The sequence below is a fragment of the Amia ocellicauda genome, chromosome 6, assembly GCF_036373705.1.
Source record: "Amia ocellicauda isolate fAmiCal2 chromosome 6, fAmiCal2.hap1, whole genome shotgun sequence".
Lineage (NCBI taxonomy): Eukaryota > Metazoa > Chordata > Actinopteri > Amiiformes > Amiidae > Amia > Amia ocellicauda.
In genome coordinates this window covers 44755692-44768943 of record NC_089855.1, presented here as the reverse complement: position 1 = coordinate 44768943, position 13252 = coordinate 44755692, and the positions used below count along the sequence as shown (strand labels likewise).

The 13252-nt window shown below is 44.0% G+C and overlaps 1 non-coding gene and 1 pseudogene across 1 annotated transcript; both read left to right on the top strand.

The window, feature by feature from the left end:
- The first annotated feature begins 4492 nt into the window (after positions 1–4492).
- On the top strand, positions 4493–4607 carry LOC136752123 (U5 spliceosomal RNA). Its single transcript, XR_010817286.1, has one exon. It is a non-coding gene; the product is annotated as a U5 spliceosomal RNA (small nuclear RNA).
- Positions 4608–12828: 8221 nt separating this feature from the next.
- LOC136752073 (uncharacterized) lies at positions 12829–12935 on the top strand (annotated as a pseudogene).
- The last annotated feature ends 317 nt before the right edge of the window (positions 12936–13252 follow it).

The following is a 13252-nucleotide window of genomic DNA, read 5'->3' as shown; positions in this document are numbered from 1 at the left end:
CAGAGTTTGGAAGATGTCTTTCTTCGCTTTTGAAAGGCAGGACTAAAGCTGAAGGCCAGTTAATGTTAGCTTGCACAGGATGAAGTCTCTTTCCTGGGACATGTAATCACCAAGGGTGGTCTCAGACCACATTCCACGAAGTTGGACAAAGTGAAAGATTGGCCAGCACCAAGAACACCTACTGAGGTGAGAGCTTTTGTGGGTCTCTGTTCCTATTACAAACGATTTGTTAAAAACTTTGCCCAAAAAGCTGCACCACTGCATTTGCTCACTCAGAAGGGAGTTGTTTTTCAATGGACCCCTGAATGTGAAGATGCCTTTTACTCTCTGAAGTGTGCTCTAACTGAACATCCAGTAGTGGCCTATCCAGATTTTTCTCTACCATTCTTACTCTACACCGATGCTTCTCAGAATGCAATTGGCTCTGTGCTCACTCAGGTTCAAGACAGAAAAGAAAGAGTGATTGCATACGCAAGCCTCACCCTCACTCCTTCAGAGAAAAAATGGTCTAAATATGATCTTGAACTCTGGGCAATAATCTGGTCTGTGTGGCACTTTAGGCACTTTCTGTCTGGCACCCCATTTAAAATTGTCACAGACCACAAACCATTGCTGAGTCTGAAGAAAAGTCCAGCTGATGGTGATCCCACAGGAAGAAGGGGACGTTGGATTCTAGAACTGGATGTGTACGACTGTGTAATTATTCACAGGGAAGGAGCACAGCATGCCAACGCTGATGCTTTATCCAGAAGACCGGACATTTCTCAGAGTAGTAAGGGAGTGCAGTGTTTACTTGTCACCTCACAGAAACAGAAAAGTATGTCATCTACTGACATGCAAAACAGTTGGTCTTCTGAACTACAGCCTGAACAAACTGTTCCTGTAAGACAAACCTGTGAAGATTTAGCAATAGACATTGATGAACTGAAGCAGAAACAAACAAGCGGATGTCATTCTGAGAACTGTGATGAAATGGAAAGAAATGGATAACCGAAGACCTACTGCACGACGAATCAAAATCTCCCCGTCAGCTCTGAAAAAGCTCTGGTATGAGTTTCCTCGCCTGACTTTGGAAAATGGGATCCTCTGTCAAAAAATTAAAACCTTTCTGCAGAAAGCCTATACTTACCAATTGGTTCTTCCTGAATCCCTCATTCAGACAGACCTCACTTACCTACATGGAAATGTCTTCAGTGGACATTTAGGGACTGAACGAACTTTGCAGAGAGCCAGAAAAATCTGCTATTGGCCTTACATGTCATGTGACATTTACAACTTCTGTACAGAGTGTTTAACATGTCAGACTCGCAGTGCTCCAACACCAAAAGCTAGAGCTCCTTTACAACCTATTGTGGTGGATCGTCCATTCCAGAAAATTGCTGCTGACCTCACTGAGCTACCAGTCACTTCTCAAGGCAACAGGTATGTTCTTGTTGTAATGGATGATTTTACATGCTATGTGAATCTCTTTCCTTTAAAAGATCAGCGTGCAACAAGTGTAGCTCAATGCTTGTTTGAAGACTTCATCCGTCAACATGGTATACCTGAGTCCATCCACACTGACCAGGGCAGACAGTTTGAGTCTGATCTGGTGAAGCAGCTGTGTAGCAAGTTGGGAATTGAGAAGACACGAACATCTCCGTACCATGCCCAATCAGATGGCATGATGGAAAGACTGAACCGGACATTAAAAGACCAATTAGCTAAATACATCTACCAAAATGGAGGAGAATGGGACAAATACCTCTCACAGGTGGAACTTGCGTACAATTCAAGTGTACATTCCAGTACTGGATATACTCAATTTTTCCTTGCTCATGATCGGGAACCTTGTCTGCCTGTGGACGTTTTGTTGAACTGCAGTTCATTCACTACTCAAGCAACTCCGGGCACACCAGCTGCTTATGCCCAGGATGTCTTTAACCGCCTGTCACATGCTTTTGACATGGCCGCTGAGTAGTCGAAAGAATCTAAACTACTGCTAAAGACTCACTATGATCAAAAGCTTGCTTTTAACCCCTATGCTGAAGGTGATCTTGTTTTCCTTGATGATCCTGCCAATCAAAGGAATAAACTTACTCCTAGATGGAAAGGGCCATATAGAGTTCTGAAGAGGTTGGATAAAGACGGTTGTCCTGGCGTGACCTATGAAATCACTGACCCAAAAGATCCACGATCCAAATCATGGATTGAATATTACAATCTGCTGAAGGCATACAAAGGTCCTTGGTCTGACTTACCTGCTCATCCAGAAGCACCTCCACAGCTGTTTAGAGATCCTGATGATGCACCTGTCAGTCCGCCATCAACACTGACGGCTTTGTCTGGAGACGTCCCTTACCCATTTCCAGTTCCAGCGAGCTCCAGTCATCACTCGATGCCGTCTCTCTCTCTTCTTTCTTCCACAGCTCCTGTCCAGAGGGATATGCTACCTGTTCCAGGTGTTGTTCCACAGCCTGTTCTAGCACTTGAGCCATGCCTAGGTGTCACCCATTCTTCCAGCCTTCGGGATGCCCAAGTCACAGTGCACCCAGAGACTGTGTCTTACCTCAGCGACGGCAGACTCCTGTGGCATTACCTGCTGGATGTACCTAGTGGTCGTAAAGTTATGAAACCTGACAAGTTTAAAGATTTAGTTATTTCGTAGTACATACCTGTTTTCATGTTACATTACAGTTCAATTCAGTAATGGCTTCTAATTTGTCATTCTTAAAAAAAAAAAAAGTTCCTATTGTACTGATATACATCTATTGTGATTAAATTACTGCAACATCAGTTTATCATTTGGAAAAACAAAGTGTATATATATATATATATAAAAAAAATGTAACATTAGAAAAACTGTATGATTTATTTAATTAAGAAATGAGGACGTTTTAAATAAAGTGGGGGAAGACTGAGACATTAGTCTATTATTGAAAAAAATAAATATCTATGAAAAGGTATCGTAAATGAAATTTGAAACACTTTATACATTATTTTACTTTATATCAGGGAGAAATCGCTATGTGTTATGTTGTTTCCCTAAGAACATATTTCAGTTGCATGTTGTAAAGCCGGACAGGTTAGAGTCACGCACGTCTTTGTGTTCTGGATAGAGAGGAGGTGGCGCTGCACTGCTGTGCTCGGCATTGTATTTGTAACTGCAACTTGGGCTCCAGCACCGGCACCATGTTGGTGGAAAAGCGCTAAGTGAGCTAACACTGAGCTCAGTCTAATGTCTGCTCTGGAGAGCTCACAGTGTGACCTAGTCGTGAGTTCACGTCTTTACTGGGTAGTTCTTGACAACTTAATTGACTCAATTCGTGGGCTTAATTGGTCAACATTACCATTGGTTGAAGGTATTCAGGGACTGATGTGTAGAGAGACTTATTAAACCTGCAGGATTGTGGTTTTCCCAGAACAGAATTAACCAGCTCACCACAAAGGAACATGGTAGGTGCTATTGCAACATGGATTACACAAAAACATTGAAATCCAAGTTTGCAGTGGTCCTTGGGCCATTGCGTGGTGATCCAGATCACTTCAGCACGAATTTTGCAGTGGTCTGGACTACAACTCCAGGGACTACTGTGCAGTGGTCCAGACCTCAGAAACTGTATGCATATGAACAGTGAAGTAGGCATCATAACTGTAGCCAATACTTTGTGGTTAAAATACTTAATTTAATCCCTGTATTGTACGGAATAATAATAACAACTGTAAAACATAAGAGAAGGGCCTGATAATAAATACAATACACAATAGACTAGAACCCTTAGAATGTAATAATATGAACATTTTCATGATTAGTATGATTGTACTTTGGATGATCTATTAATGGAAGTTGATAACATATTTTACAGAAAATGGGTTTTAGGAATTGTGTCCAAAAACTAAAAAAATTGTCTTAGGGACCACTGCTCCTTTTTTCCAGACCAATGTATAGACCACTTTTCTTTTAAATTATGTTTAAAACAAAATTGAGGAAGCAGTGGTTAGTTCTGAATCAAACATATTGACCCCCTCACTCAATCTGTAAGTCCTGCAGCAAACATTGGAATATGCATAGATATTTGCTCAGACTGGTATAAATGTCCCTAATAAATAACCAAATGCCATTTTTGTTGTTTCAAATGTGTCCAACATCTTACCAGTATATCCTTTTAGTATGTCACAAAGGTTCCCTAATTCGTTTTACAAATGTTCCCTGTATGTTATGAATGTTCCCTAAGCATGTGACTAATGTTCCCTAGTTTATGTTACAGATGTGCCCTAGCACTTCTATCTCTCTCTTTCTCTGTCTCTCACTCTCAATTCAGTGCATTTGTATTTTAAAAGCAATTGGACATGCATACATGCATACATGCATACATACATATATACATACATATGGAAAATTAACAATACAATTAAAAATCACAATAAGATGTAATAAAGTACAGAAAAACAAAATGCAATGAAATGTGATCTTTAATACACACAAATATGTATGGCTGGTCGGAAGCGTCTTGGACTCGGGTTCCTCTTCATTACTTATAACGCTTTTGCCTTTTGCTAAAGCTTTCCATGGAGGGGAACGTGGATGAGTTTGTACCATTCTTGGGAGGCTCTGCCTTGTTGGGGCGGAGCTGTGATCCAGGTGAACAGCAGATCGGGCATAGGTGGGCATGTGGGCAGAGGAGGAGGAAGGCCGGTCAAGCAGATAAGCTTGCTAAGGTACGCAGCAGCAGCAAACAGCCCCCCCATCCAGCCAGCCAGGCAGTCTGGCTGGCAGTGACTGAGTGGTTGACAGATGGCAAGCAACGGAATGCACGTGCTCTGTGATGTCATAGCAGTCAGCTCAGAGAGAGGTTTGTGATGTCATCGCTGAGCTGGCTGGCTCTGTGTGTCTTGCTGGTTGTGTGTATGTGTGTGTGTGAGAGAGAGAGAGAGAGAGAGAGAGAGAGAGAGAGAGAGAGAGATTTTTTGATTTTTAACACCTTTATTTTACTAAAAAAAAACAATTAAAACAAACTAGAAACACATAAAAGACATGAAAAAAACTCCCAACATAAAAACACAGCCTATTCTAAAAACACTCAATAAACACCACTACACACGTGCTACCTATAAAATATTCAAGTGAATTAAACCAGTTGGTTTAAATGTCCAAAGTATATGGCACAGAGGGCAGCCCCGACACCCCACATCTGCAGAAAAGTGTCCAGGTCTCCCGTCAGGCTGTAGAAATTGTAATGCAGTCGCACTCTGGAGCTTACGAGAGACCTGAAGAGGGAGAGTGCACACTGTTGCTGCACCCGCTAAGTCTGACTTCTCCTACTGCTCAGGATAGCCAGCTTAGCCTGCCCCACTAGAAAGTTTGCTAACTGACAAACATGTCTGTGGCGCTGCTTGTACTGGACTCACAAAATAAACACAGTGCTTGAGAATAGGAGGCCCAGCTGCTTGAACAGGCTCTCCAGTGCAGTGAACAGCAACTCTAATCTAGGGCAGTGGCAGAAACAGTGAAAAAGTGTCTCTCTCTCCCCGCAGTGGGGGCAGGTGTCGCTCACTTAGGGGTCCAGTGTATGTGCAAAAGAGTTTGTTGCGATGACACCATGCAGAAGCCATGCAGAAGCGGGGGCTTGTTCAGGCTCCTCCAGGCCGGGCAGGCATCTTCCCCCAGAGCCAGGTGCTCCCTCCAAGGGGTGTCAGGGAGGGGCTGCAGCTGCTGATGGTGCAGCTCCCTCACACTGAGCTGATAGAGCTGCTGATGCTGAGCTGTGGAGACAGACACACTACAGAGACTGTGAGGCGACAGAAGGCGGCCTGATGAGCTAGGGGGGACTGAGAGACACAGACAAACAAGGGGAAAGACGGTGTCAGGGTCCTTGGGCCAGCAGTGCTGCGTGAGAGCCTGGAAAAGCTGCTCCACAGCGCCTATGGGAAGGGCGTTCTGTACTGCCCAGAGAAATCTGGTTACGACTCTCAGTGACCTCATACCCAGCCTGGCAGCCAGGCTGTCGGCACCAACCCACTGTCCCCTGTTAAAATCCAACAAATCCCTCAGCCGGATCACGTCGACCTTAAGCAGGACTGACCTGAGGCTGCTGGAGAGCAGGAGTGGACAGCTAAAACCGGGGTTCCAGAGCAGTGGCTCCTCTTACAGCCAATACAGACTGCTGCCCCCCAGCCCCCTACCCAGGGAGATGCGCTGCCACACCTCTAAAACAGTACTCTAAAAAACAGGCAGGGAAGGAAGTATATGGGGACGTGTCTTAAGTAAAAACATGTGTCTGTCATAACAAGTGTCCAGGGCGGGAGACACTGGGGATCGGGAGGGTACAGGAGCCTCTGAGCTGCCTGCAGCCGAAAGGCACTCAGCCTGCTTAACAGATCTACCAACCCCTGTCCCCCCTCCTGGAGCGGCAGGTACAGCACTGCTTTGCGCACCCAGTGCAGCCCGTCCCAGAAGAAATCCAGGAGCAGGGTCTGTATCTGGGACACCAGGGCCGGTGGGGGGTCCAGACATGCATAAGTGTGCCAGAGCATGGAGGCCACCAAGATATTAATAACAATTGCTCACCCCCTAATGGAGAGCTGGGACAGCAGCCAGCGCCATGCCCTCAACCGGCCCTGTACCCTCTCCAGCAGGCCAGACCAGTTCTCCTGCGTCTCGCCCAAAGTCACACCCAGCACCCGAGGGCCTGAGTGAGACCACTGCAGCCCCGCAGGGAGGGCAGGGGGTGCAAAAACCTCCCACACCCCAACCAGATGAGCGCTGCTCTTGCCCCAGTTGACCCTGGCTGAGGATGCCCTGCTGAACTCCTCCAGACACTCCCACAATGACCTGGACGTCTCGCCTGCCAGACTGTGTGTCTCAGCAGCATAGGCCGACACCCTGACCGCCTGCTCTGGGTGACAAGGGATGGACAGCCCGGCTAGCAACTGCCTCAGCCTGTGCAGCAGGGGCTCGATAGAAAAGGAGTATAGCATCCCTGACAGACTGCAGCCCTGTCTGATGTCTCGATGGATGTGGATATGCTCACTCAGGCCACCATTGATCTTCAGCACACTAAACACACGACAGTACAGCAGCTGAATAAATTCAACGAACCGCGGGCCGACACCAACTGCTCTCAGCACCTGAAACAGGCACTGCGGCCGGCATGATGTCTCTGAGCCGCTTAGCCAGAGCCTTATACAGGATCTTATAGTCCTGACACATTAGCGCCACTTGCCTCATGTTCACAATGGAGGACAGATTCCCCTTCTTGGGCAGCAGGGTCAGAATAGCTCTACGACAGCTAATGGGCAGCAGCCCAGCTCACAGGCCCTCCTGCAGCACTGAGAGCAGGTCCGGGCCCAGCTCAGTCCAAAACTCTGAGAAAAACTCCACAGTGAGCCCATCCAGCCCCGGTGCCCAGCCCTTATTGAGCTCTTGCATTGCGCAGGTCAGCTCTGCCAGAGTTAGTAGGGCCTCCAGCACCTTGACCCCATCCTGTGGAAACTTAGGCAGACCCTGCAGAAACTGCTGCTGCTTCAGGCTGCCTGGCTCTGCGGAGTACAGCTCCCTATAGAACGGGGCGGCATGACTACACATCTCTTGCCCATCCTGCAGCACACGGCCCTCAGCCGTCCTCAGGCAGAGCATCACCCTGTTCTGCTACCGCCTGCATTCTATCCCAAAGAAGAACTTGATGGGCGCATCCATCTGTGTCAGGCTCTGGAACTGCGAGCGCACCATTACTCCTCGAGCCCGCGTCCTTAGCAGCTCTGACAATGCCTGCTGCATAGCTTTGAGGTCCTCTAATGCCCCCGAATCTCCAGAGTCCAAGGCTCGGTGGAGCACCTGAATCTCTCCTTCTAACTCCTTCTTAGATTCATTCAAGCTGTCAGTCCTATGCTCAGTGTACTTCTGGCAGAAGAGCCTGGTCTGAACCTTGCCAATGTCCCACCACTGTCTCAGGGAGGCAAACCTAGGGCGCTCTGATCTCCATCTCTGCCAAAAGAAAAGAAAAGAATGACAAAAAATCCTGTCCTGCAGCAAGCTATTATTGAAAAGCCAGTAGGCACTGCGCAGCCGGACAGGAGGCAGGGTGGCACTCACAGTGATGAGACAGTGGTCAGTGGTCAGGTGGGGGTGATATGGCAGCCACCGATCAGATTGACATGATGTCTAAAGGTATAAAATCTATCCAGCCTGGCTAGCGACATAATGCTAGAACCCGGCCTCACCCAGGTGTACTGTTTCACCTTTGGGTTGGCATTCCTCCAGACATCGACCAGATTGTGCAACTGTGTATTACCTTCCAGCTGTTTTGCCCACTGTGGACTGGGCTCCAAATGATTGATATCTAATCTATAGTCCACAGTACAGTTCCAATCACCCCCCCAAAACCAGGATCTCCTCAGCCCCACAGTCTGCTAGCGCTTTGCTGAGCACCGAAAACACTGACAGTCTGTCTCTCACAGCATTGGGGGCATAGATATTAATAAACACTGTAGCATTATGTTGGGTGTATTTTTATAAGAGCATTTTTGCTCTGAGCTGAAGCACTGACCTCTCCCCCCCAAGTTATCAGATATTCTTAACTCATCAGCTTGGAACTGGTGTACATCAAAGTGACAGTTTTGGGGAGGATGGCACCACAAATAGGCCAAATAGTTTGGAATCCTGCTGTGGGATGTCTGGAGAAGTGGGCCTGTAGGTAACATAACTCTTTGAACTGGAAATCCAATCTCACAAACTCAAGAACCAATCACCTATTGATCTGACAGGCGTATACAGAACAGCACACGGTCTCTCTCTCTCTCTCTCTCTCTCTCTCTCTCTCTCTCTCACCTGAACCAGAAACTCGCTGCCACAGCTCAACCTATAGCTCTGTTGCCAGAACCAGAACCAGAAACCAACTAAGTCTTTGCCAGCAACAGAAGAGTTAAACTGGGAGAAGGAGATTGAGCCGTACGAAGAATTCTTTTAAAGGACTTTATTAAATAAAGAACTTTACAGACTGCACTGACCGCCTGTGCCCACCTGATCAGTGGAGTTTTACAGCTGGACAATTGACTAAGTCGACTGAATACGAAAGTGTCAGTCATTTAAATAGCTACTGAGTCTTAAGAAACTCGATCCTTGGAACAAACAGGGCCCTGCTTTCCTCAAAGACTTTGTCTTCAAGTAACTATGGTGGAAACCCTGCTTACAAAGAAGATTTTGTGCACAACCTTGGAGCCTTCAAACCAGTGGAAAATCGGTTTGGAAAAGACTCTACATTTGCGAAACCCCAACTTCCAGTTGCATCGATTGAGTGGAAGTTCTTGGACAAAGCCGGACCGGACTGCCTTTGTTCCAAACCACACGGACCTCGTGCCGTGTGCTGTTATCTGAGCCCGAAGCCAGAGAGGCCTCTCTGCGACGAAGTTCAGATAAGTTTAACAGTTTGGAGTTCATCATTCATGACATTTGAGAAATAAATTAGAAATGTTAATCTGTGATTCATAACTCTCTAATGTGTAATATCATTTAGTTTTCTTCAATATAAATGTGTGTTGCATTAAACTGTTTTGTTGATAATTTTAGAAATAAAATCTGTCAATGCCGAGAAATATCTTCTCATTCCTGTTTAACTGTTTAGTCTGAAATTGACACAAGTTAATAGACACCAGATTATAGGTGGCCCTGCCTATCCTTAATCATTGAATAATAATCAGTTAAGGGAAATTGTGGTAACAAGTAATGATAGGATCTTTCTCGGCACCTACGTAAATGAGACTGATATATATATATAACGAGAAGTTACCTGACATAAATACTATCCTGCATAGTTATTTAATGTCTGACTAACAATACTAATGAGAGACTCACCTTCGTCTTACTAACCAGTATTGTGGTCAATGTGTTTATAACCTTTTTTGTTTAACGATTTGTGTTATCATATGCGATCACATGGTCTTTGATTTGGTCAAGGAAGTGATTTGTCTTTGAGTTGTTGATCTAGAGATGAATGTTAATTAGTTTTGCCCTTTTGTATAATTAGTGTAGTGCTACATTTAGTCTTTGTTTTTGAATAAATTTGACAATTTATATCTTTGGAATTGGAGTCTGCGTCCAATAATTACAGAAATTGAGTTCTACAAGATTCCAGGATTCGTGATAAGGTGATACTATAAATTCACTACTTGAATTGAAATTTATAAGTGTACCTTACGCTACAATAAACAGAACTATTATTTTGAAAGTGTGCAATTTGTAGCCGAAACCGAAGCACACCGGAGCCCCGGAGCGCGGACGGAACAGAGTCGGATTAGCTATCAAAGATAATAACTAAAAACACAAATAGACACAGACAATAATAACAACGGTGGTGACAGCACAGCCGTGAAGCCAAATAACCGAGCAATAATAATTGTTAATAAACAATAAGCAATGCTCGTTTTTTCAGTCAATCTAAATAAATAGTTGAACTGAAAACTCATAGGTCAATTGGTTTCTCTTTTAAGATTCTTTTTAGAGGGAAGATGTGGTCAAGTCACAGATGTTCTGCTGGATTACAGTAAGAAACAGATAATACCCATTTTCTTCTTTCTCCTCACAGTACAGCTTATAGGCCAGTCTGGTCAGGCAGGAAGCAGTGTGTCTCTCTCTGTCTCCTCTCCAGCTCTGTCTTGTGTCTCGTTGCAGGATGAAGAAGTTAAGAGAACTCAAATTCTCTTTGTTTTCCCTTTTATAAGGTTTCCTTCCAACCAATAGCATTTTGCCACCACCATGACTTGGGTGCTTTATGATAATGTAATTATGAAGTGGGGGTCCCTTCGAATTTGGCTAGGAACCGATAAGAGGACAGGTCCCTTTTGGTCTTCTGGACATACAGACAAGGTTACCAGGGGCTACCAGAGGCTACCAGTGGCTACAAACGAACTGTCCATTGCTTATATTTAAATAAATTCTGTTATCCAATCAAAAAACATAACAGCCATTACTGTTATCCGTCAGTCTGCTGTACTGTACGCTCCTATACTGTACTATCAAGAGTATGCGCTGCACACATTCATATCGGTTTCCTCTTTAAGTAAAGAGGACATTTAAAAACCTTTACATTAAATCTTCTATTTAACATTTACCAAATTTTATAATTGATAATTATATATATACAGTATGTTATTACATAATTATTTAAAAAGCTATAATTCTTCTAAATAGTTATTTCTGTTCTAATTATTGTAAATAAGCAATTATTTTTAAAAGAGAAGAGTCTGGAATAAGAAATTATGCAGGTTTTCCATTATGTAGAGAGGGAAAAAAAAACACAGAAACTGCATGCAACTTCCATAATGCACCATTTTGGGCAACACAAATGTTCCCATGTAAATTAGACTGAGTTGACTATCTAATTTACATAGAGGATATTTAGCACCCCCTGGATGTGCCCTGGATGTGCATCCCACAAATCTCCATCAACTGCAAGATGCTATCCTATCAATATGGGCCAACATTTCTAAAGAATGCTTTCAGCACCTTGTTGAATCAATGCCACGTAGAATTAAGGCAGTTCTGAAGGCGAAAGGGGGTCAAACACAGTATTAGTATGGTGTTCCTAATAATCCTTTAGGTGAGTGTAGATTGGACAGATATGTTGTTTGTTAATGAAATGGTCATTATCTGGTCCGGTGTCACGCTGAATCCAGTGCCCCTACGAGTCATGTGTCCCGGGTTGGTTTGTGCATGAATAAATTCATTTTCTTAGCACAGGGCGAGTTACACAAAACATTCATATTCTACAGTAAGAGAAGATCAAATACACAGTAAGATCTGTTACACTGATGTGCTTTGCGAGCTATCACACGCCAGCAGTTCCGACGATGTATTATTATTATTATTATTATTATTATTATTATTATTATTATTATGTATTTGTTAGCAGACGCTCTTATCCAGGGTGACTTTCAAAACATAGGAGCATTGCTGTGTGTCTGGCAACAGGGACAATGCAACAGTGATTTTAGACCTTCATCACAGACTTCATCAATAAGCACAATATCCCATCAAAGCATTAACATCACCTGAGATGGTCCAACAGTTTATTGATCTGCCCACAATTGTGCCACAAAAACCAACAAAACAGTCGCATCCATAATCAATAGGCTAGCCAATTGTTTTTTAAATAAGAATAAAAGTAAAGATACGCCACAAAATGAATGAAAATGTGAACTGTGTGCATGGTGACGAATGCATGTGAACTAATCCTGTATTTTAGTCAATACAGTGAAAGTGTCTGAAATAGCAAATCGGTGTAAATCCCTTAATGCATCAATACAAATAAATACAAATAAAAGGCTGATCTTAGCATATTCGTATACTTGTATGTTCGTTTCTGGTTTTCTACATGTGATTTCGTGTTTTTTGTTTTTTCAATGTATCTGTGCTGTGTGTAGACGTGGAATGAGTTTGATTGTGATGTTAAATAGGGTTTAGAAACACAGTCTCCTCGGGGCTGATTATTATTGCTGTGCTTCTTCACTTCTACTCAAATACAAAATTGAGGAAGCAGTGGTTAGTTCTGAATCAAACATATTGACCCCCTCACTCAATCTGTAAGTCCTGCAGCAAACATTGGAATATGCATAGATATTTGCACACAATTCTCTCTCTCTCTCATTCTCTCTCTCTCTCTCTCAATTCAGTGCATTTGTATTGTGAAAGCAATTGGACATGCAAACATACATACATACATACATACATATATATGGAAAATAAACAATACAATTATAAATCACAATAAGATGTAATAAAGTACAGAAAAGCAAAATGTAATAAAATGTGATCTTTAATACAAACAAATATGTATGGCTGGTCGGAAGCGTCTTGGACTCGGGTTCCTCTTATAATGCTTTTGCCTTTTGCTAAAGCTTTCCATGGAGGGGAACGTGGATGAGTTTGTACCATTCTTGGGAGGCTCTGCCTTGTTGGGGCGGAGCTGTGATCCAGGTGAACAGCAGATCAAGCAGAGCTGGGCATGTTGCCGAAGGAGGAGGAAGGCCGGTCAAGCAAATAAGCTTGCTAAGGTACGCAGCAGCAGCAAACAGCCCCCCCATCCAGCCAGCCAGGCAGTCTGGCTGGCAGTGACTGAGTGGTTGACAGACGGCAAGCAACGGAATGCACGTGCTCTGTGATGTCATAGCAGTCAGCTCAGAGAGAGGTTCGTGATGTCATCGCTGAGCTGGCTGGCTCTGTGTGTCTTGCTGGCTGTGTGTGTTGAACCATCTTAGAAATAAGTGGAGAAGTCGCTGA